The sequence below is a fragment of the Protopterus annectens genome, chromosome 15.part0 (assembly GCF_019279795.1).
Source record: "Protopterus annectens isolate FY-2018-M chromosome 15.part0, PAN1.0, whole genome shotgun sequence".
NCBI classification, from domain to species: domain Eukaryota; kingdom Metazoa; phylum Chordata; order Ceratodontiformes; family Protopteridae; genus Protopterus; species Protopterus annectens.
In genome coordinates, this window is record NC_056749.1 from 808273742 (window position 1) to 808297741 (window position 24000).

Sequence of the window (24000 nt, forward strand, 5' to 3'; positions counted from 1 at the left end):
TTTGACTTTTTTTTTTTTTGGGGTTTCATTTTAGAAGTTCGAGTTTCCAAAACTCGATATTTTGGTCTCGACCATATGAAGTTCGAGATTTTGGGAATTCGAGCTTCTAAAGTGAATCCCTTGACTTTACATTCTCCTATGTTCTTGTTTTCTTCCTGTCTCTCCCAAATATTATCTAGTAAATTGTCTTCTCCTTTCTTGGACAAGTGGATGAACCAATCTGCTGTCCTTAACCTTCTTTTCAACTGGAGATATTGTAGCTTCTCTGCTGATGCCTAATTTCTTCATTTGTCCAAGAGTGCACTCTCCCACTTCCCATTGTAGGCACTTAATCTTTATCACTCCGAGTTTCTTCAGCTATTTTACCTTCCCTGCCCAGGTTTATATGGCATTCAGAAGCACTGGGTGAACTGCTGTTTTTCAGATTCCTTGATATTCTCTTCTGTCATACAACACCCCAGACACTTAGTGATAGTTTACTGAAGCACCTCTGATTGTAGGCTTGACTTCCGTATTCAGACATCAGTTGCTGAGAGCCACGCCTCCTAGATTCTCAAGTCAATAAGCCAGTCTGGTATTTTCCCTTCAGCCTCAGTATTCATCTTCTGATTTCTCCATTTGTTGCCATGAACATTTCTTGTCTGTACTCATTTTCATCCTATGCACCTTCAGTTTTATATTCCAATTTTCTATCTTTCGCTGAAGTTCCTCTTCAGATCCTGGATGTAGTGCCACACTTTTTGCATACAGCAGCTTTGTTGATCTGCCCCCTCTGACTTGTATGTTGATATAGCCAATCACCACTATGACTTTTTGGCAGCGTCTGTGGCACAACAGGTAGCATATTCGACTTTGGTGTAGAAGGTTATGGGCTACATTCCAAGGTAGATGGATTGCTGACACAATAATAGGGTGCTGCACTCCTGAGTGTGTCTTCCTTCAGATATTAAACTAAGGCACCTTCTGCTTGAGTTGGTATTAGCTCAGCTGGATATAAAAGATCCCATGGCACTTATCAAAAACTGTAAGAAAAGTCTCCAAAGGTCTGCCCAAATTTTCACTTGAGGCTCCTTTGAACAGAAGCTACTAGCGTAGTGCTACTAACACAATCAATAAAAATTGATGATTTGGGGGAAAAGGTGTCAGATATTGCATTTAATAAATAATGGCAATAATTAAACTTACAGACTTTTTTACTTCAGAAAATACATATAAATTAATATTCTTTTACAATGTCAAGTTAATATTACTAATATTCTTAAATTTGTCCTTGATTGCACCTGTTTATTTCCAGATTATAATTCTGTAGGTAAGAGGTTGACGAACAGAAGCTTAATTTTTATGTACATACTTTTTGCCAATGGCATTATTTATTACTTTTTCATAATTATTCATTGGCGGGGACACTGGGAAATGCTACTGACAATTTTTCTGCCATTTACAACATTTTTTTCCCCACTTTCTGTATGAAAGCTACAATATTTTAAAATAATTTATGATACAGTATTTTGTATAAAAATGCAGCAACTATTTTGCATATTGAGGTAAATCTAAACTGTTCCAGGACATGGTAAGGAAAGCTAGGGGAAGTAATTTTCAAGTGATTTATTTTGTACCTAGTTACATTATTCGGGCTCTTCATTAGTTTGATCACATAAACCCTACGATAAAACAGGCAGGGAGATAACGTTTTAGTGACAAAGGAACGAGGAAGATGTGAAAATGTCTGCAGGCACATGGATTTGTTCTATATGGCTGAGTTTTCCCTGCTATTAATGGTTCACCCTAAAAGCTAATTTAAATATATAAATGGTTTAAATGACTTGGATATTTAAAATATTGAATATGTTGTGAGTAAAGTACCCTAACTCCATGCTTATAAAATGGAAAGAAACACACATCAACACATTTACTAGAGACCATTTCATGAAGGCAGTGCATCTATAGCAGTTTCTGGCAATTTGTGCTCTAAGCATTTAAGGAGTTTTGGAATTAAATATTAATGGTAAATTATTGTGGGGTGGCAGCAGTTCACTAGATGATCTATAAGTTACATTTTTCATCAAAGGAGACAGAGGTAATTAAGGTTCAAATATAATCTGTTGAAAATATGTGTGCATTGAACTGCTTGTGATTTGTAGAGGCCTTGATAAAGTAGTATGTCTCTACTGCATTTAAGGAAAACTCAAAATGAAAATACACTTAGTAAGACATCTGTCTAGTAAACTATGTGGTTAATACAAACTACAAAATATGATATAACAACCAATTAGATGGTAATAAGATTTGGTACTAAAGCCTATAATTTTCCTGTATTGTTTAAAAAAATTGTTTCAAACTTTTTGATAACATTTTCCACAGTTTTGTGGTGCACATATTCATTGGCTGTTTGTGGACTGATCCGCGGTAGACTTATTCATCCACTGCATGGATCAGAAGCATAAATAAAAACATGTACAAAATATTAACTGATGCAATGAGAAGTATTTCCATAGCAACCATCTATTACTCATAGACTTTCACAGATAGTCCAAGGCTACTAAGTCTTATGTCTGTTCACACTTTGACAATATTGTCCCTCATGTCGCGCCTACTTTATCCAGGAGGGCCTTCCCAGTCAATCCTAAAGTAGATGTAGGGATAGCAATCAGGTCATCTAGGCTATTTTAAAGGAAGATAGTGAGATACATTGCTTAACATGCAGGAGAACTTTATTCTAGACTAGGTTTGGGAGACACTGGGTATAAACCTGGCCCTTTTCGCAAATCTACTTGATTTCCAAGCACATTAACAGAATCAATAATAGAAAACTGGGAACTCTGTAGCTGGATACAAGTATTAAGTCAGGATGGAGTGGCGGAGGCTTTCTAAATATCCTGGTTCTCTCTTTCTCTACATGGAACTTTCTTTCCTTGCCACATTTATCACACAGTTACTACATCTCTTATGGCTACAGTGTTAATAATTGTTCATTACTTTTGGACTGTCTCTGCCCTTGGTATCAAATGAAAAAAGGGAGGGGCACTGTTCCAGCTCACTTGTCATACAAAAATAAAAGACTAGAAAATTGCGACACTTCTCTCTCAGGCTTCAGACTTGACTCAAGCCAAAGTCTGTATTCACCTCTACAAGATACTTTGATATCAAACTTCTAAAAACACTTACACAAATACACACACACCCACAAACACAATCAAGAAAGCAAAAAGAAAAAAACCTTTTTTAACAAAGCTCTTCTACGGTAGATTCTGCTGCTTAATCACGTCACTTTAAACAAGTTTTGTGCTAGCTTAGAACTACTCAGAAAAGTCAACTCTTCATTTCGCATAAATATAACTTCTTCTGTTTTCATCCTAAATGAAGTGTTCATTTTCTGTCACTGCAGTTTGTGTTGAATTCTGCAGATGAATGCTAAATCTGATGCTTGAGAGTTCTACCTAATGTCTAATGTTACATGCATACTGTAAATTTATATAAAATCTTTCAGTTCATTGTTTATTTATTTATCTTTATTTAACATTTGTTTACCAGGAAACAAATGTTAAACTATGCTCTATTTTTGGAGCAGCTTTCATAGATTGGCCTGGAAAAGCACCCACCGCAATTTTAAATAATCAATTAAGCCCTTCTTCACCATACAAGCCTCACTGGTACACCTGCCAGTTTTCAAAGTGAAGTGTTATTTAATACACAGGATAAAATAGCTGAGATATGAAGCACAAGTTTATTAGTAACAGGTAGAGATGTGTGAAAGATAGTTATTAAAGGTATTTAAGTTGAAAGTAAAGAGAAAATTGTATGTAGAGAAATGTACAGTAAAAATGGTATCAATCTATTATGAAACTTTAAATGAAATACAAATGTTGTGCTCTAACTGCATGGACCTACCTCCACAGGTAAACATGTGATCTAAACATAAGTAATTCCATGAGAAGCAATTTGTTGCAAATACATTACCCACAATGAGAAGCAAATGGTTTATGTAATGAGGGTCAACTACCTGTAAAGCCATATGAGATGCTTTGCCTCATACCCCTTAAGTCATTGATCTCACTCTGAAGTTAGTCCAACTATGAGAAAGGAGCAGCACATACAATTATTAAAAGTCTGATATTTTCTGTCTGAGGTGGTACAATCCTGGACTGACAATAAAACAGTGCACTTTGAGTTTATAATAATCAATGCAAGAAATCACTGCTAAGCAAAAGGGAGGCACATAAGTAACAAGTATATACAGTTCAAGCATATGATATGCACCTTGAGAGGATGTTTAGGATCCAAAAAGCACTTTTAGGAATAAAACAATAGAGCAAAAATCTGTAGAATAAAAATGATTGCACTAAGCAAAGGTTCAGTCTTCTGTTCATTGAAAACAAACGAGAACAAATTACTGTCAGTTTTATCAATACTGAAGATTACTAATGGAGAGTAAGGGGGTCCAGATAAAGATATGATAAAATCAGCAAGCAAAGGAGAACAGTTTTGCTGGAATTGAATTCATCCTCAAGTCATGCTGAGTATCTTCAGGAAGTGGACTTTGTTTTTTTTTTTTTACAAAAGGCAACACTGATATATGGACTGTATTTAAATAACATATATCATGGACAAAAGTAGGTTAAAAATAAAGAAGACAGCGGGTTGCACAAGTCCATGGATAAAATAGTGCCCAATCCTGGTAGGTGCACTGGTACCAGGACTGGAAAAAATGACAGTGTAGAATCCTCAAGACACAGAAATATTCCTACAGTGGTGTTAGGCCGGGGGGGGGTAGAACCCCTGTTTTAGAAGGAAGCAGTAGTCCACAAAACTCACACAAACTGATAGGCCAAAGAAGAGCCATATAGATGATAGAGTGAAATAGTGAGGATATGAAAGAAATTATGTCTTGTTACTATTATGCGAGAAGCCCAGAAGAGACAGGAGCTATACAAAAAGATTGAGAGAAAATAGAGGAAAGAAAAATACTTGCACAAGAAAAACTGTCAAATGCTTCAAATGCAAATGTGTGTTCATTAATACAACAGATTTATGGAAACATTATATAGACCAAGAAACCTTGGGCTGTTTGGAAAAAGAAGCGACTGAGAAAGTGCAAAAATGTAAACAACAAAATGTAGAGATTTTTCACAGGTGAAACAAACATACAGTGCAATATTTATGCAAAGTAGACGCCTAATTAATTGGTACAAAAAAAGCACCCCCAAAGATATCTGAAGAAAAATACAGGCAAAGGCATGCAGATATGAACAATTTTACAATGCAAAAAATAAGATCACAAAGGGGGAATGTAGAACAGAAGATCAGTAAATAAGGTATAAAAAGCAAAAGCAGAAATTATGGAATACCTTTGAAGTGAATAATTTATTGTAGAAAGTCTAACACAAGTCATATCACAGCATGATGGAACAACAAGTCCCCAAAGTAAGGGGAAAAAGGAGGAGCAGGAGACATCTGAAGAAGAAATATGGACATGGGAAAGGAAAAGTGACTTAATATGGTGCAATATTTAGGAGAAAGCAAAACTAATCAGTATGAAAAAAGCACCACCAAAGATATTTGAAGGGGAATACTGGCAAAGGTATCCAGACAATTTTACAACACAAAACATAAGAAAACAAAGAGAAAAAGTAGAAAAAAGGACTAGAAATGGAGAAGCTAAAGAAACGGAAACTGAGGTTGTGGAGCACCTGTGTAGTGAAGGATTTAGTGTAGAAAATCTAACTCTGATAACACCACAGCAGGATAGAATAATGAATCCCCAAATTAAGGAGAACGCAGTGGAGTAGGAAACATCTGATCAGTTGCCATATAAAGATACTTTGGAGCCTTCAACAGGAAACCAGTATAAAAGTTCACTTGGAGTTGCACAACAAGGGAAGGAACAGGAAGCTGTAGTAACTCTGGCACACTCAATGTTGTGGACAGATAGGCCAGTGAGATTCCGTATGAAAGAGCAATGGATGACGCAAGATGAAACTGGGGAGAATGTGGCACAGGAACATGCTCTGGAAATTTCCGTAGAATGCCCACAGGAAATGGAGAACAAAGAATATGTCTTCAATTTAGAAGAAAATGATCTAAGAGATGAGCTCCTTGATTTAATACAGATGGCTAGACATATCAAGATCAATGAAATAAACAGACTGCAGCAGGTCAATACGACCAAAAATGTTAGAAGTTTGATAGAACAAATGAGAATAATAATCAGGATTGTTCATAAAAACTCATGCACCATAACAGAAGTAAATAGGATATATTACTGCTCAGCTAAATTAATAACATAAAGTTGTACCACAAAAACACAGGGCAGTAAGGGAAACAAAGGGGAGAAATCAAATGCCATCATAGAAGTACTGAATAGAGAAAACTGTAAAGAGATTAAGACAAGAAGTATCTATGTTAGAAGAGTATAGAAGAGGGAACAGATCAACAGAAATACTGATAGATGGACATGATAAAAGCAATGCACAGTATCAGAACAGAGCAGGATCTATTGCACACTATTGCAAATAATAAACAGAAGATATTAGCAAGGCATAATTACTTAGAAGATATGGAGATAAATATAAAGGAAAAGTACACAATAAGAAATGTATTGATGACCCAAAAAGGTTTATAAGAATTGGGAAAGAAGGCAAAAAGAATCAAAACACCACCACAAAAAGAAAAACCGAAACTTTTTGGAATAGTATCTGTGACAATCCTGTGGAACATAAACATTTAAATGGAAAGAAAAAAGAAAAACAGTAAGAAGCTCAAAAGCGCAGGATATGAAATGGCTGAAGTAACACCCAGAGAAAGTGAAACTAAATTAGGAAAAGCTCTTTATTGGAAATCCCCAGGTCCACATGCAATACCTAACTTCTGGCTAAAGGTATTAGCATCTTTACACAAAGATTTAGCAATGAGTAATAACTATTTATATGTGCATCCCAAACAGACACCAACCTGGCTAATGGGAAAACAATACTCCCCCTTAAGAGTGAGCCTGCAAACTATTCTTATAACTATTGACCAACAACTTGCCCAAAGATGTATAATCTATACACTGGAATCAATGCCAATAGAGTTTATAATAATTTAGAAGAAAACTATATAATGACTATATAACAAAAGGGTAACAAAAGAAAGCTACATAGAACAAAGGATCATTTCTTGTTAGAAAAGTCACAAAGGATACCTGTATAAAGGGGAAGCATGGATAGACTACAAAAAAAAAAAAGCATTTGACAGCATCCTACAGTCATGGATAAAAAAGTGCTTACAAATGTATAGGATACATCATATACTGATTGATTACATTACAGCAACCATGAAAGAGTGGCAAAACACTTTGCAGTTAAGCCATGAGAAAGGACAAATTATTATTCATGGGATACAAATTCAAAGGTTGATATTCCAGTGTGTGACTGTCACTGCTTCTTTTTTGCGTTGCCCTTAACCCACTAAGTTGTCTACTTGAAAACAACAAAAAAGACTTCTCATCTTCTTTTTGTGGATGATTTAAAACTATATAGTTTGTCAGATGAGGAACTGAAAGCAAAACTTTCTTAGATGATATAAGAACGTCATGTCCTGATAAATGTGCAAAAGAAACCTTTAAAGCGGGAATGCTGCAGCACTAAGAATGTATTAGTCTAGGACAGGAATGTGATAGAAAATAACTTGAGCAAGAGGGAGTGTATAAATATCTGGGAATTGATGAAGGATCAAAAAAACACATGAACAAAAACATATTAAGGAAAACAATATTGAAAACAGCTTTGACATCTAGGAACAAAGTCCAAGCAGTAAACCAATTTGCTCTTCCTGTCCTAAATTACAGTTTTGGAGTGATTGACTGATCCCAAAAGGTACATGACAACAAGACAAATGCTTCATAAGTATCAAATGATTTATAAAATCAGTGCGTACCAAGATTATATATTACCCATTCTGAAGGGGGATGGGCCTCCTTGAAATTGATTACATGTAAAGATCCGCAATTGTATGATTGTATACATATCTGCTGACCTCACAAGATCCAAACATAGTGAAAATCTTCAAACATGAGGAGAATACGTCTAAGATGACTTTCCTGCCTAGTTTAGCAGAATCATTACGATGTCAAGCAGGAATGGAAATCAATCCAGAAGTTGATAAAAATCAGGCAGCAACTGAATGTGCCAAACACAAAAGAAAGAGTATAAAGTGAAGGAGCAGACCAGCTGTTTTGGTGTCTCTGACAAAGGTCAAGAAGGGGAAAATGTCAACAAATAGATACTTTCTAAATGGCTTGCACAGTTTGTTTCTTATTAGTATTCGGCTCATAGGAAGCCTACTTCAGAACATATCAAAACCTATTCTGCTAGAAACACTGAAGCCAACATAGCAATTTTTAAAGGGGTCAACATTTGTTTTATCCTACAAGCAGCCACTGGGTCCTCAGTACATACTTTATCAAGACACTAAAACCTGGAGGTTTCTTCTAGAGCTGGGATAGGCTTTGTCAACATTTACTGCAAAGCTTTTCATGACAATTTTTATACTCCCAAGCACCTTCTATGTTATTGCTTTGGGAGTTTTCAGAAAAAGTAATGGCTGCAACAATGAATAGTACAATTGATGTAATATAGCTGCTATTTTTTCTCCTTTACCTTCAGGTGATGGGTAACCATTGGATCTAATTTTCACCTCCTCCTCTTCCTTCCAGGTCCCCCTCTCTATGTATCACTGCCATAGAGGATTTTTAGAGGCCTGGAGAGATGCAAGATGTGCCTAATGCCAAAGCCTAGTTTTTACTTGAGAAGAGTTTAGAAGCAATTATTTAACACTGTCCCGTTGAATAATGGTATGAAAGTCTGCTTGAAGTTTGAGTTCAAGAAAAGAGACACAGTGACTGGAGTGGAATAAGCCATGTCATCAGCATAAAACAGGAGAGGAAGGTAGGGTGAGTCGAAAGGCAGCTTGTTAATGTAACTAGAAAAGAATGGTGGTGCCAGAATATATTCTTGAGGGACTGATGTAGGGGCTGATGAACTGAAATGTATTGACAAGTGGCCAATGCATGTTTGGAGTTTGCATGTTCTCCCTGCGTTTCTTTAGGGTTTCTCCCACCTCTGAAAAACATGCTGAGTGTTTCCATCTCAAACTCACCAATGAATGGAGCTGTGGGCAGCAGCACAGATTATACATGGTGTACTATAAAGGGAAGAGTTGTGTAGACCAATTATTTGGACATCTACAGTGCTCAGCAGTATCTTCAAGATAGGTGAACACAGAACACAGACTAAACACCATGGCAGGGCTAGCTTCCCATTGTTGTAAAAGATGATGCTAGTTGATTTGGTTATGTTTAGTAATGTTGCCAAATGAGCATGGGTATTTTTATTTATTTTTATTTTTATTTATTTAACATTTATTAACCGGGAAAGGGCAGTATTCATAATCTCAGCCTATGATAGGGCAGTATTCATAATCTCAGCCTATGATAGGGCAGTATTCATAATCTCAGCCTATGATAGGGCAGTATTCATAATCTCAGCCTATGCCCATAGCTGGGTTGTGATAATGAGGAAAAGAGTGCATTCAGAGAACAATTGCAGGATCTACTAGATAAAGCAGGACAACATGAATTGGTGTTGAAAATGGGTGATATGAATGCACATATTGGGAAAGACAGTGCATGGTATGAGGACTGCCTGGGTCCACATGGGTGAGGTAACAGGAATAAAGAAGGAGAGGCCATTAAAAACATATGTTTGACAAATGGCTTAATAGTAACCAATACATGGTTCAGAAAGAGACAGTCACAAGATCACATACAAGATTGGCCAATATGCAACTTGGGTAGACTTCCTCCTACTAAGGAAAGGGCACTGGGGTAAAATCAGTGATTGCAAAAGTTATCCCCAGTGAAACAGTTGGCTCTCAGCATAAACCACTGGCTGTCACGATAAGCTGCAAGCAGTGGTCAGAGAAGGTGCTGAGGTGAACAGAGACCAGGCTGAAGATCTGGAAATTGACTGGAGGGAAAGTAAAACCATTTAATGAAATACTCAGGACTGTAGCACCCCAAGAATAGAATGAAATAGGTGAAGTTGAAGAAGGATGGGAGTGACTCAAAACAGCATGTGTGATGACTGCAGAACACATATGCGGCTGAGCCAAGTATGGAAATATGGTACATAAGAAAAGCTGGTGGTGGAATGCAGAAGTCCTGGAAGTCATCAAAAGAAAGAAGGAGCACAGGAAAAAGTGGGAGGCAAAACACAGATCAGGCTAGGAAGGAATACTGGTTGTCTAACAAACTGGCTAAGAAAGGAGTTGCAATAGCAAAGAACAGGCCTTCAGAGAAACCCTACCAGCTTCTGGAAAGTAACTCAGTAGGTGGCACATAGAAACTATAACAGTTTGCAAGGCAAAGACAGAACGATAAAGAAGTTAGTCAATCTCCCTTCTTAAGGGATGGTAGCAACAACCTGCTCATCCCTCCTCCACAGGACATCAAAGGCAGATGGAAGGAATACTTCCATCAGCTTCTGTATGAAGAAACCCCATAGAAGCTGTACTGTCCCAAACAGAGCTTACAATGAAAGAAGAAGAGGAGCCCAACCTAGAAGAAGTAAGAACCAAGGAAAATGAAGTCAGGAAAAGCAGCAAGCTAGATAAGGTCACAGCAGATATGATAAAGATGCTGGGTAAGAAAGGCCAAAATGGCTCCTGAGGTTACTCATAGCAGTGTGGAGAGAAAGGTGTCTCCCAGATGACTGGGGAATAAGCATACTCATGCCAGTATACAAGAACAAATGGGACATCCACAACTGTGGGCAGTACAGAGGAATCAAACTTCTATCACATTGCATGAAAGTTCTAGAGAGGATGATTGATAAACAGATATGCAGAGTAATAGAATGTAAGATGGGAGATGAGCAGTTCAGATTCAGATCAGGATGCAGCACAACTGACTCAATGTTTGCAGTGAGACAGATAGTTGAGAAGAAGCTAGAGATGAGGAAAGAGTCCAACTGGGCATTTCTAGGCTTGGAGAAAGCATATAACATGGTCTGAAGAAAGCTGATTTGGGCATTACTGTGGTGGTTCAATATCCCAGAAAAATTGGTAGAACTAGTGCAGGCTATAGGCAAGGACTCAATGACTCAAGTACAAACAATTCCAACAAGACAAAACCGGGAACCAAACAAGAAAAACTGATGGAAGTCCAGGGAGCACCCAAGTCCAGTATAAACAACACAGCTAGTAGCAACCACCAAAGATTTACTGTGCAAAAACAGCAGTCAAGCGCTTTCGTCTTACATCAAGACTTCATCAGAACTGCACTAATTACATAAACCACACAATATAAAGGAACATCTTGTAGTCATGTGTTTAAAACTGACCAATACAAATAATGCTTAAACAATTAATTAATTAATTAATTAATTAATTATTAATTAATTAATTAATTAATTAATTAATTAAATACTTAAAACTGTAATGACAGTTTGAAACAGTGTATATGAGTGAAAAAACAGTGCCAAAAATGTTACAAGAATGTATATACAACAAATTATAAAGATGACTGAATTACCCCTACATACTTTTCAGTTTTAGGATTGGGGTAATAGGACAGCAGTCATTAAGCCCAGGGGGAGTAAGGGCATCACACATCAACATCCAGAGTAATTAATTTCTGCTGAGTTGTTCTTCTGTGCTAAAACCCCTTGCATCCCATTCCATATAGCCCAACATTACAAATGTGAAGTGGTGGTCAGGAAAGGCTGAAATATGCCTGGACAAGGCATTGGGTTCTTCCCTTTCTTGATGTCATTCGAGTGTTCATAAATTCTTTCTTTCAGCTTATGACTAGTCTTTCCAGTGTAGAATGCCTTACAACATTGACAAAGAGCTCCATATAGCACTCCCTTGGATACACAACTTAAGAGTTTTTTAACCTTAAATTTCCTATTCCTGATGAAAAATAAGTCACACAATAAAATATGCTGACAATAATTGCAGTGATTGCATTTGTATATGCCCTTAGGTCTACTTGAACAACTCACATCACATTTCATTTCTAAAAGGTTCTTAAAAGATTTGCACTTTCTGAATGCAACCTACTATGTAGTAGACACATTGTGGAACAGGTAAATAGCTTCAAGGTGATCCCTGGGGTGAATTTCCTATTTCCCATCCAATCATCAAGATTTTTCTTGATTGAGTAGAAGGGACGTCTGAATTAAGAGTCAAAGCTAGAATCTGAGGTGCTGCATGCAACTGGCATAGACTGTCAGGTGTAGTATATGACAGAAGAATGCAAATAAAGCTGAAAAGTAAGATGTACAAAACAGTGCTGCAACTAGTACTACTGTATGGTACAGAAACCTGGGCAGTAAAGGCCGAGCAGATGGGAAGTGAGAGGTGATGGAAATGAAATGCCTGAGATGAGTGGTAGATGCACACTGTGGGACAGACGAAGAACCGAGGACATAAGAGCAGAAGCCAAAGTTTCTTAAATTGCAGAAATGATCAAAGAGAACGGATTACAGTGGTTTGGGCACATGTGCAGAAAGTCAGAAGACAATCTGATGAAGAATTATGACAGACAGAAAGAAGGTAAGAGGAAATGAGGGCATCCAGCAAAGAGGTGGACAAATTGCGTGAGAGAAGATCTGCAACAGTCAGGCATGAGTGTCAAAGAAGGCAGGAGTGTGGCATTGAATCAAGAGAGAGAGATTGTGACAGTTAACATAACCCCCCGACCCCATGTAGAAAATGGAAAAAGGGGGCTGATGATGATGAGGATGAACTAATACTGACAAGCTGAGTGCAACTACAGAAATGTTATAAGAATTCCCAACAGAGCACATAATGCAATTGCAATGTGTGTGACATCAACACAGTCTGCAAACTTTGTTAATGTAAGGACATTGCAACTTAAGTCATAAACAAAACAGCCTTCTGTATGCATTTTGAATAGTGTTGTTTGCGGTCAATGTTGCATCAATGTATTTTAAAAATTATCATTCCTGTTATTATTCACCAGATAAGGAAAAACCAATTGCAAAGATCTTAAATAATACTCATTCTACCATTATTATTCAGACATTTGCTATCCTTGGCTCTTCTCAGCAGCAGGCAACTTCATAACAAAGAAAGGGTAGAGTTACAGGCAGGGAACTATATTCCACCTGTCCTCTTTTGTCCATTGATAATCAAAGGTGCATGTATGTTCAATTTTCATTGTGTAAATGCAGTTAGTTAGAAGTAATTGGTCCTTAGACTCAACATCATGTAATCTGTTAGCATGTAAATTTGGGGTAAATGATTTTACCATGCCAGCTATCTAACTGGATCTTAAAATTGTCTAAGCTCTCTGGCTTCCCTATATATTGTGCCAATAAATTACATAAATTCACAGCTTTATAATGGAAATGTTTCCTGTTTAGGCTTGAGTTACTGAGTGATAATGTAACTAAGATATGAATATTCCTTATAGCATATGATTGCTGTGAATAATCCATTCCTATTATTTATTTATTGGCATTTGATTACCAAGAAAGCCTGACTGGGTCAGTTGGGCTGATTGTCAGTGGAATCCTGGGGAGAAAAACTCTGGCTAACTTACAGTACAAAAGAAAAAAAAATCTTAAAAGCAAATTGTTGCATACAGTATGGCTTCAATAAAAACAACTATGGGGTTGCATACAATACAGCTTCACGTGAAATAGAAGTAGTTTTATACACGTAAGAAGGCAGCAGTCATTAATTTGTATTACAAAAGTGTATACATGTGTTGAGGTAGACATAATACTTTGTTTTCAAAGTTCACTTGGGATTGTTATAATTAGCACAGAAATTAGTAGTTAACATGCTACACATAATTGTGGAAAACTACATCTAGAGGGAGGATTAAGTAGTAAAAGATTACTGAGCAGAAGGTTCATAACAGAAGTGAAGAAGGGTATTTAAAAAGGGAGCTGAGTGATACTGTGTAGAGCTGAGTGATACACTGTGGAGCTGAGTGATACAGTTTGGAACTGAGTGGCACAGCATGGAGCTGAGTGATACAGTGTAGAGCTGAGTGGCATGGTGTGGAGCTGGGTGGCATAGTGCAGAGCTGAGTGATACAGTGTGGAACTGAGGTGCAGAGTGTAGAGCTGAGTGATACAGTGTGGAGCTGAGTGGCACAGTGTGGGGCTGAGTGATACAGTATGAAGCTGAGTGACACAGTTTGGAGCTGAGTAGCACAGTGTAGAGCTGAGTGATACAGTGTGGACCTGAGTGATACAGTGTGGAGCTGAGTGGCACAGTGTGACCTGAGTGATACAGTGTGGAGCTGAATGATATAGTGTGGAGGTGTGTGGCTCAATATGGAGCTGTGTGATACAGTTTGGAGCTGAGTGGCACAGTGTGGTACTGAGTGATACAGTGTGGAGCTGAGTGGCACAGTGTGACCTAACTGATACAGTGTGGAACTGAGTGATACAGTGTGGATCTGAGTGGCACAGTGTGGAGATGAGTGATAAAGTGTGGAGCTGAATGGTACAGTATGAAGCTGAGTGATACAGTGTGGAGCTGAGTGATACAGCATAGAGCTGAGTGGCACAGTGTGGAGCTGAGTGGCACAGTGTGAAGATGAGTAGCACAGTGTGGAGCTGAGAGATACAGTTTGTAGCTGAGTGGCATAGTGTGGAAATGAGCGATACAGTGTGGAGCTGAGTGGCACAGTATGGAGCTCAGTGATACAGCATAAAGCTGAGTGGCACAGTGTGTAGCTGAGTGATACAGTGTGATTCTGAGTAGCACAGTGTGGAGCTGAGTGATATAGTTTGGAGCTGAGTAGAACAGTGTGGAGATGAGTAGGACAGTGTAGAGCTGTGTGATATATTGTGCAGCTGAGTGGCACAGTGTGGAGCTGAGTGGGACAGTGTGGAGCTGAGTGATTGTGTGTGTGGAGCTGAGTGGCACAGCATGGAGCTGAGTGATGCAGTGTGGACCTGAGTGATACAATGTGGAGCTGAGTGGCATAATGTGGAGCTAAGTGATACAGTGTGGAGCTGAGTGGCACAGTATGGAGCTGAGTGATACAGCATAAAGCTGAGTGGCACAGTGTGGAGCTGAGTGATATAATGTGAAGCTGAGTAGCACAGTGTGGAGCTGAGTGATACAGTTTGTAGTTAAGTAGCATAGTGTGGAGATGAGCAATACAGTGTGGAGCTGAGTGGCACATTGTGGAACTAAATTATACAGTGTGGAGCTGAGTGGCACAGTATGGAGCTGAGTGATACAGTGTGGAGCTGAGTGATACAGCATAGAGCTGAGTGGCACAGTGTGGAGCTGAGAGATACAGTATGAAGCTCAGTAGCACAGTGTGGAGGTGAGTGATATAGTTTGGAGGTGAGTGGCACAGTGTGGAGCTGAATGGGACAGTGTGGAGTTGAGTGATATATTGTGCAGCTGAGTGGCACAGTGTGGAGCTGAGTGGCACAGTGTAGGGCTCAGTGATACAGTATGAAGCTGAGTAGCACAGTGTGGAGCTGAGTGATACAATGTGATGCCGCCTACTTTTTGGCATTTTCCAGCTTGCTAAAGTTGATATCTGTATTAGAAACAGTATTTAGAACACATCTAGAGTCTGTTTACTGCATTTCCAGTGTTGCACTTAATTTAAAATCAGTTTTCTTAAAATTGCATTTTACCTGACTCTGCCTAGCACTCAAGTGTGGGATCATTTATTGTACTGTTCTGACTATTTTGCTACTTGTGTATCTTTGCTACCTTTAAACTGAAACAAAACAAAAAAAAAATCTTGCTTTTTTTCCCCACTTTCTGAAATTTAAGAAAGTTCAGTTACAGATTTGCTGTTCTGAACTGTTTGTAAGTTTCTTGGAGGCCAGTGCTTGCTTGGGATAAAAGGAAGTCTCTGTGTTCACCAGTGGCAGTAGTTAACACTGAGCAGCCTGCCTGCCCCTGTAGGAGTGGTTACTGCCTAGAAGCTGTAGTTTATTGGCCATTTTGGGTCAATTCCAAACTCCTTGATCTCTCTCTCTCTCTTAAAACCCTGCTGCCTCGTGGATTTAGCATCTTTCCAGGCTTGATAGTTGTTGCTGAAGCACCTACCAAAGGGAGAAAATGCTGAGAGAAGAAAGGAGACACTTTTGAGATTTTAAGTATTTTCTTCTGACTTTTTGTTTAAAATTACTGCTTTGCCACCTACTTTTCGGCGTTTCCCGGCTTGCTAAAGTTGATATCTGTATTAGAAACAGTATTTAGAACACATCTAGAGCATGTTTACTGCATTTCCAGTGTTCCACTTAATTTAAAATCAGTTTTCTTAAAATTGCATTTTACCTGACTCTGGCCTAGCACTCAAGTGTGGGGTCATTTATTGCACCGTTCTGACTATTTTGCTACTTGTATATCTCTGCTACCTTTAAACTAAAAAAAAAAAAAAAAAAAAAAAATCTTGCTTTTTCCCCACTTTCTGAAATTTAAGAAAGTTCAGTTACAGATTTGCTGTTCTGAACAGTTTGTAAGTTTCTTGGAGGCCAATGCTTGCTTGGGCTAAAGGGAAGTCTCTGTGTTCACCAGTGGCAGTGGTTAACACTGAGCAGTCTGCCTGTCCCTGTAGGAGTGGTTACTGCCTAGAAGCTGTAGTTCTATTGGCCATTTTGGGTCAATTCCAAACTCCTTGATCTCTCTCTCTTAAAACTCTGCAACTCTCTTTTTGCACAGTGTTGTGCACAGAGCAGTGTAGGGCAGCGCCGCTTAAACATGTTTAAACTATTCCCGGCTCCACAAACTCTGCTCTTCACTTTTTCCCTTAGAACTGCTCTTAATCTCAAAATAAACACTCTATTTTCATTCTAAAGCCCTGAACTTGCTCATACAAGTAATCTCATAGGTAACACTAATAAACATAAGCACTACATCCTCTTATACTCCTTTTAAGCACTTGCTCCCTATTGTTTCTTTCTAATCAGTCAATAAGTGGTTCCCTATATTATTCAGGCATGTCCAAAAGTCAGTTTCGGGTTTACTCTCCAGTCCAGCTGTTGAATCTGGGAATCTTGAGGCAATTTTACAACTGCCTCATGTATACAGACCACCCTCTCCTCCTCCCACCAAGCACCAATATATGTGAGAGATGCAACTATATAGCCAAACTGGAGGCTAAGCTCTCTCAACCCAGTACTGGCACAGCCTGTCAGGAGGAGAAGGTAGCACACACACCACAAATCCTGTCTCACATAGACCTATCGCATCAGCAAACCAAACACATAAACACACAAAAACATACTGGGAGGCTCTAAATAAAAATCTGCCTAAGCAGCAGAGACCTCCAAAGCAGACATCCAAGCAACCCCTACCACGAAACAATACCCACATAGCACATAGCTCACAAAGTCAGTGTGCCACACAGTCACAGCCCTTAAGGCTAAATAACAAACCAAATACACTTGTAATAGGTGACTCTATTGTCAGACACACTGACGTCCCACTCACCAGGCTGAACAAGGAGAAGGTCACTGTAAGCTGCCTGTTGGGTGCCAGGATCCACCACATAACACAAGCACTCAGGTCACTACAAAGCAAGTACAAATATGACTCTGTCATTGTCCATGCTGGTGTGAATGACCTGAGATGTACCTCCCTGGACTACATGAAAAAAGACATAGAGGAGCTCTTTGATCATGTAGCCCAGGCCGGTATGACCCTGACCTTGAGTGGCATCTTACCCTCACCAAGAATGATGCCACAGTATAAAGATAAAATGATCAATTTTAACAATTGGCTAAAGTATTGGTTTCATTCAAAGGGGATGCAGTGTCTGTCAGCCTGGGATGACATGCTCGACAAGCCACATTGCTTCACTAGGGATGACTTGCACCTGTCACCCCTGGGTTTTTGAATACTGGCAAAGGCTCTTGCCTCCCCCATAGTGCCTTTTTTAGGCAAGGCTCAAAATACAAACCCGCCTCCATAGACAACACAAAGAAAAAAAAACGAAGGGTAATTCTGCTCAACGCCAGAAGTCTAAACCTCAAGATGCATGCGCCCGAGACTCTCCTCAGTATGGAGAATATCGATATCTGCGCAGTAACAGAAACCTGGTTCAAGGCTGCCAACAGCACCCCATCACTAACAGGTTATACTTCATACCATGCTTTCCGGCCCCAAAATTCAGACTGAACCACAAAAGGAGGGGGAGTATCCATATTTATCAAAGATACCCACACCTCCAGGTTAGTGGCACTGCACAAAGCATCGGAGACCATCCATGTGCAACTAACAGTGGGCAAAACTGCCTTTCAGTTTGTAGCCTGCTACAGACCACCCTCCCAAAACCAGGAACCTCACTCGGCTTTCCTGAGAACACCGGAGAATATGAAGGTCTCTCCAAACACCATTATATTGGGTGACTTCAACTACCCAAACATTGATTGGGAAAACTACTCAAGCCCAAACACCCTCGCCCAACAGTTCCTAGAATTTATAAACTCAAATGCTATGGAACAACTGGTCCCCACTCCCACAAGAGGGTAAAACATACTGGATCTGGTCATCACCAACATGGGGTCTCTATGTTCCACACCAGAGGTATACCCCTCATTGGTAAGATCAGACCATAAACTAATCTCACTGGACATCCATATTCCATCCCCACCCCTAGCCAAGGAAACCACGGTGAAGAATTTCTCAAAAGCAAACTTCACACTTCTCAAAACTGAGGTGGAATCATTCAAAACCCCCGGGCCAGTGGAAAATACGGCTCAAAATGCAGAATCCTTTACAAAAGCATTCTATGGACACCTACAGGAATGCATGGAGCATGCCATCCCAAATAAAACCAAGACTCACTCATCCAAAGGCAGGAGACCTGTCTGGTGGACCCCAGCCATAAATAAGCTATACAATAGAAGGAGAAAGCTACTACATGATAGTGCAAAATCCCAAAAAGGGAAGGCGTCTGTGATCAGTACTAGCAAGAAACTACGATCCCTCATAAAATCATCTAAGGCCAGCTTCGAAAGAAAAATTGCACAAGACACTAAAGATAATCACAAGGCCTTCTTTAGTTATGTTAGAAACCTGGGAGGCAACTCCCAGATATGCTCTGAGTTATTGCAAAATGACCAAAAATACACTGAACCCACAGACATTGCCAACATCCTGGCAGAAAGATTCAGTACAAACCTCTCCCCCCCTTCCCCCAAAAAGAGCAAATGTCTATCCCAACAGAGTGTAGCCTTCCTGAGATCACAGATGCACAGGTGAGAGCTGCCCTCTCCAAAGCAAAAAAACACAGCATCAATGGGAGCAGACAGTGTCTCAGGCTGCGTCTTACATGAGCTCCAAGAAGAACTAAACCCTCATATAAAGTCACTGTTCAATCTCAGCCTTACTACAGGATGTACCCAAGAAATGGCGTACAGCACCAGTGGTCCCACTCCACAAAGGTGGTGCCACAACAGACCCCGGGAACTATTGCCCTATAAGCCTGTCTAGCCTGGTCTGTAAAGCTATGGAGCATATCATCATGGAAATCATAAATAAAGACATAGGGAACCTCTAGACACTGGATCCTACCCAATTCGGCTTTGTGAAGGGCAGATCTTGCCTCTTGAACTTGGTCAACTTCTTTGAAACAGTTATCAAAGCCATAGATGAAGGGAAGGTAGTCCACACAGCCTACCTGGACCTCGCAAAAGCCTTCGATACAATACCCCACTTGGGCATCATAAATAAGCTCACCAGCTTAAATATCAACCCCTATGTCACAAGATGGGTTGCAAACTGGCTCAGGGATAGAACCCACATGGTCATAATAGCAGGTGCCATGTCAGACTCTAAATCAGTTACAAGTGGTCTTGTTCAGTATATATTTCTCAGAGGTACAGGCTAACACGGGTGGACTATGGCTGACGAAGTTCACAGATGACTGCAAACTGGGTGCTGTAATCAACTCTCCGTCTGACACAAGCATCCTCCAAAAGGGTATCACAGAGATGGATAACTGGTGCCAGAGCCATGGCCTAAAGCTAAATGCCAAAAAGTGTATAGTCATCCCCTTTGGGAAAAACAAAGTGCCCACAAATTACCACATAGGTGGTAATCCATTAAGTACGGAAGAAGTAAATAGGGACTTGAGGACCCAAGTAGATAGCGATCTCTCCTTTGACAATCACGTTGCCAAAGTGGTTAAAAAGACCTTCTATATAGCCCACCTTATCATGAAAGGATTCACATCTAGATCAAGAGAGGTCATTGTGCCCCTCTACTCATCACTTATCAAGCCCATAATTGAATACAATGCCCCATTTGGGATGTACCTTACCTGACACCTGCAGCAACTAGAAACATCCCAAAAGTACCTCACCAAGAGGATCAAGTGGGCTCAAACAGATGCTCTATGCACCTTGGATAAAAAAACTCCAGCTCTACTCAGTTGCGTACTGCCTACTCAGAGGTGATCTGTTTCTGATGTATAAAGCCATGTCCAACCCAAAATTAATGGACATGCTTCACCTCAGGAAATCCGAATCCCTTAGAGCTACATGCTCCAGGGACTTGAACCTCAGCACAGAAATACATAGGACATGCTGGAGGGACAGATTCATATCCCAGAGGCTCCCCTCACTTTGGAACAAAATCCCAATCCATGTTAGGCAGAGCCCCTTACTGACCCTCTTCAAGAGAAATCTTGACGAGTGGATGGGAGATTGTAAGTTTACCCCTGGGATCTCTCCTGTGTCCCTGTTTGACAGAGGTACAGTAAACTAACCTTAAAAGGGCTACCTTCTGTGACCTACTATACAGAGGCACAGTCATCTAATCTAAAAGGGTGGCAAAAGCCAAACACACTCTGGCTAGGCTTATAAATGCCCTAGGGCAGATAGCCTAGTATAAACTTATGAACCTATGCTGAGTAGCACAGTCTGGAGCTGAGTGATATGGTTTGGAGCTGAGTAGCACAATGTGGAGCTGAGTAGGACAGTGTGGAGCTGTGTGATATATTGTGCAGCTGAGTGGCACAGTGTGGAGCTGACTGGCACAGTGTAGAGCTCAGTGATAAAGTTTGGAGCTGAGTAGCACAGTGTGGAGCTGAGTGGGACTGTGTGGAGCTGAGTGATTGTGTGTGGAGCTGAGTGGCACAGCATGGAGCTGAGTGATACAGTGTGGACCTGAGTGATACAGTGTGGAGCTGAGTGAAACATTGTGGAGCTAAGTGATACAGTGTGGAGCTGAGTGGCACAGTATGGAGCTGAGTGGCACAGTGTGGAGCTGAGTGATACAGTTTGTAGCTGCGTGGCATAGTGTGGAGTTGAGCGATACAGTGTGGAACTGAGTGGCACAGTGTGGAGCTGAGGGATACAGCATAGAGCTGAGTGGCACAGTGTGGAGCTGAGTGATGCAGTGTGAAGCTCAGTAGCACAGTGTTGGGCTGAGTGATATAGTTTGGAGTTGAGTGACACAGTGTGGAGCTGAGTGGGACAGTATGGAGTTGAGTGATATATTGTGCAGCTGAGTGGCACAGTGTGGAGCTGACTGGCACAGTGTAGAGCTCAGTGATACAGTTTGGAGCTGAGTAGCACAGTGTGGAGCTGAGTGGGACAGTGTGGATCTGATTGATTGTGTTTGGAGCTGAGTGGTACAGTGTGGAACTGAGTGATACAGTGTGGACCTGAGTGATACAGTGTGGAGCTGAGTGGCACATTGCGGAGTTAAGTGATACAGTGTGGAGATGAGTAGCACAATATGGAGCTGAGTGATACAGTGTGGAGCTGAGTGTCACAGTGTGGAGCTGAGTGGGACAGTGTGGAACTAAGTGGCACAGCATGGAGCTGAGTGATACAGTGTGGAGCTGAGTGACACAGTGTGGAGCTGAGTGATATAGTGTGGAGCTGAGTGGCACAGTGTGGAGCTAAGTGGCACATTGTAGAGCTCAGTGATACAGTTTGTAGCTGAGTAGCACAGTGTGGAGCTGAGTGATACAGTGTGATGCTGAGTAGCACAGCATGGAACTGAGTGATACAGTGTGGAGCTGAGTGACACAGTGTGGAGCTGAGTGATATAGTGTGGAGCTGAGTGGCACAGTGTGGCACTGAGTGGTACAGGGTGGAGCTAAGTGGTAGTGGTCCACATTGTTGGGATAACAATAAGGTAGTAGGACTTTTAGAATCATGGAGAATGTAGGAGGCTGGGAGAGGGAAAGATCAGGGTAAGGGTTTTGTATATATAACTGTGGATATGAGGAGAAATTACCTAATGTGGTGAAGAGCTTAATAGTATTTATATATAATATTCTATTGGGTGGACTTTTATGCAGAATTTTAGCCTGGATTAGAGCAAGAGCAATTTCAGGACATAGAAATTCCTTCAATGAATGTTTGAAAGTAGGGAGGTTGGGTTTATTTCTGATAGACAGAGGTAGTGAGTTCCATGTTCCATGTTTTGTTACAGAGCAGGAGTAGAGCATATGGCCTGGAGATGTAGTTGATTTTTAGAGTGAAAGGAGTGATTTGTCTTTAGAATGAAAAGCTCTATTGGGCAAGTATATACTTGGTACAGGGCTCAGTGTCGGACACGAGGCCGGTTTGTAACTCATGCTATGGGAAGTTATGAATTGAAGGTAGGGCAGATACTGAGGTAGTTTGAGACAGCTGAAAGACTGTAGGACTACGCAGTGATGAGAGAAGTGTTTTCCTCCTGTAGCAAACTTGACAATTTTGTTATAACAAGTTTTTGATTTTGTTTTTAGAGATGCTTGGAGGTTAGTTAGAATTTGTGACCCGTATAGGAGTGAGGCTACAAGGTAGGTCACAGCCAGAGCAGGTTTTGTGGATGAGCTCAGGAAGTTTCTTGTTGTTTTTTTTTTTTTTTAATATTACTCTGTATGTGTATATCAGATTTGAAATTATTTCCTATTGTAACCCATAAAAGTTTTATGTGGGGAACTGTTTCAGTATTGTTTAACGAGTGAATCTTGAAGTGGTCTTTGTTAGAGAGAGATTCGTTTGAAAAGATAATTTTTTTGTTTTGTTTTTTGTTTGGCATTTAGTAAACATTTGGGTATTAATAGGATAAGTTTTAACAGAAGATAAAGCTTCCTTGGTGATTTGTTAAAGGTTTGTTAGACTGCCTGATGTGCAAGTGATTGTAAAGTCATTAGCATATTGGATTAGTGTACATGTTTGCGACCAGGTGTGTAGATTACTTTTTTAGTAAAAGCTTTTTTTAAAGTGGAAATGGGGGACAAGTTGTAGGGTGAAGGTGGGAAGAATGTTTAACTATATGGGGAAGGCAATGGCATAGAGGACTTTTGGAGATGACAGGTGTGCGACTCATTAGTACTCCTAGTTTAGTTTTGGATGGGGAGGGGTGTGTCTATTTAAAGGGGGTATGGAATTTATAAAGTAGGAGTGAGGTTTCATTGCAGTTTGAAGGACGAAGAATCTGGGCAGGGGTTTAGGTTTTTTCTAGTTCCTGTGATGAGTAGTGAGTTGAAAGAAGACCAAAACTTTTTGGGGTCATATATGTTGTTGAAGTTTTGTTGAATTGTAGGCGAATATAATACTTTTTTTAAGAAAACATAAGTTAATCTTACCATTTATACACTTGTAGTGATCCCCTGCAGCAAGTCTTTTTCTATATCAAAGTTTTTTTTTCTTTAGTTATTTGTGGTGTGAATATAGTCAGAATCCCTTCTGACTTCTGTATTTGTGAGATGTGATGCATTCAAGCTGTAGGTCAATACTCAGTATCTGGCCTTATCTTAACTTTATATATATAGCTTGTAATTCCTTCTGATTATATAGCACAGAATATCCTTCATCAATTAGTAGCTTTTCCTAATTATTAAATTTGATTTTTATCAAAAGGCAGCTGAATAGAAGCTCTCTGGCCTTTCTATACTTTGTTATTAATCTATTATTTAAGACATAATGGTAGTCAAAGTTATTTTTTTCCACAAGGAATAACCTTACATATCCTAGTATTCCAGGCAGTAGGAACAGC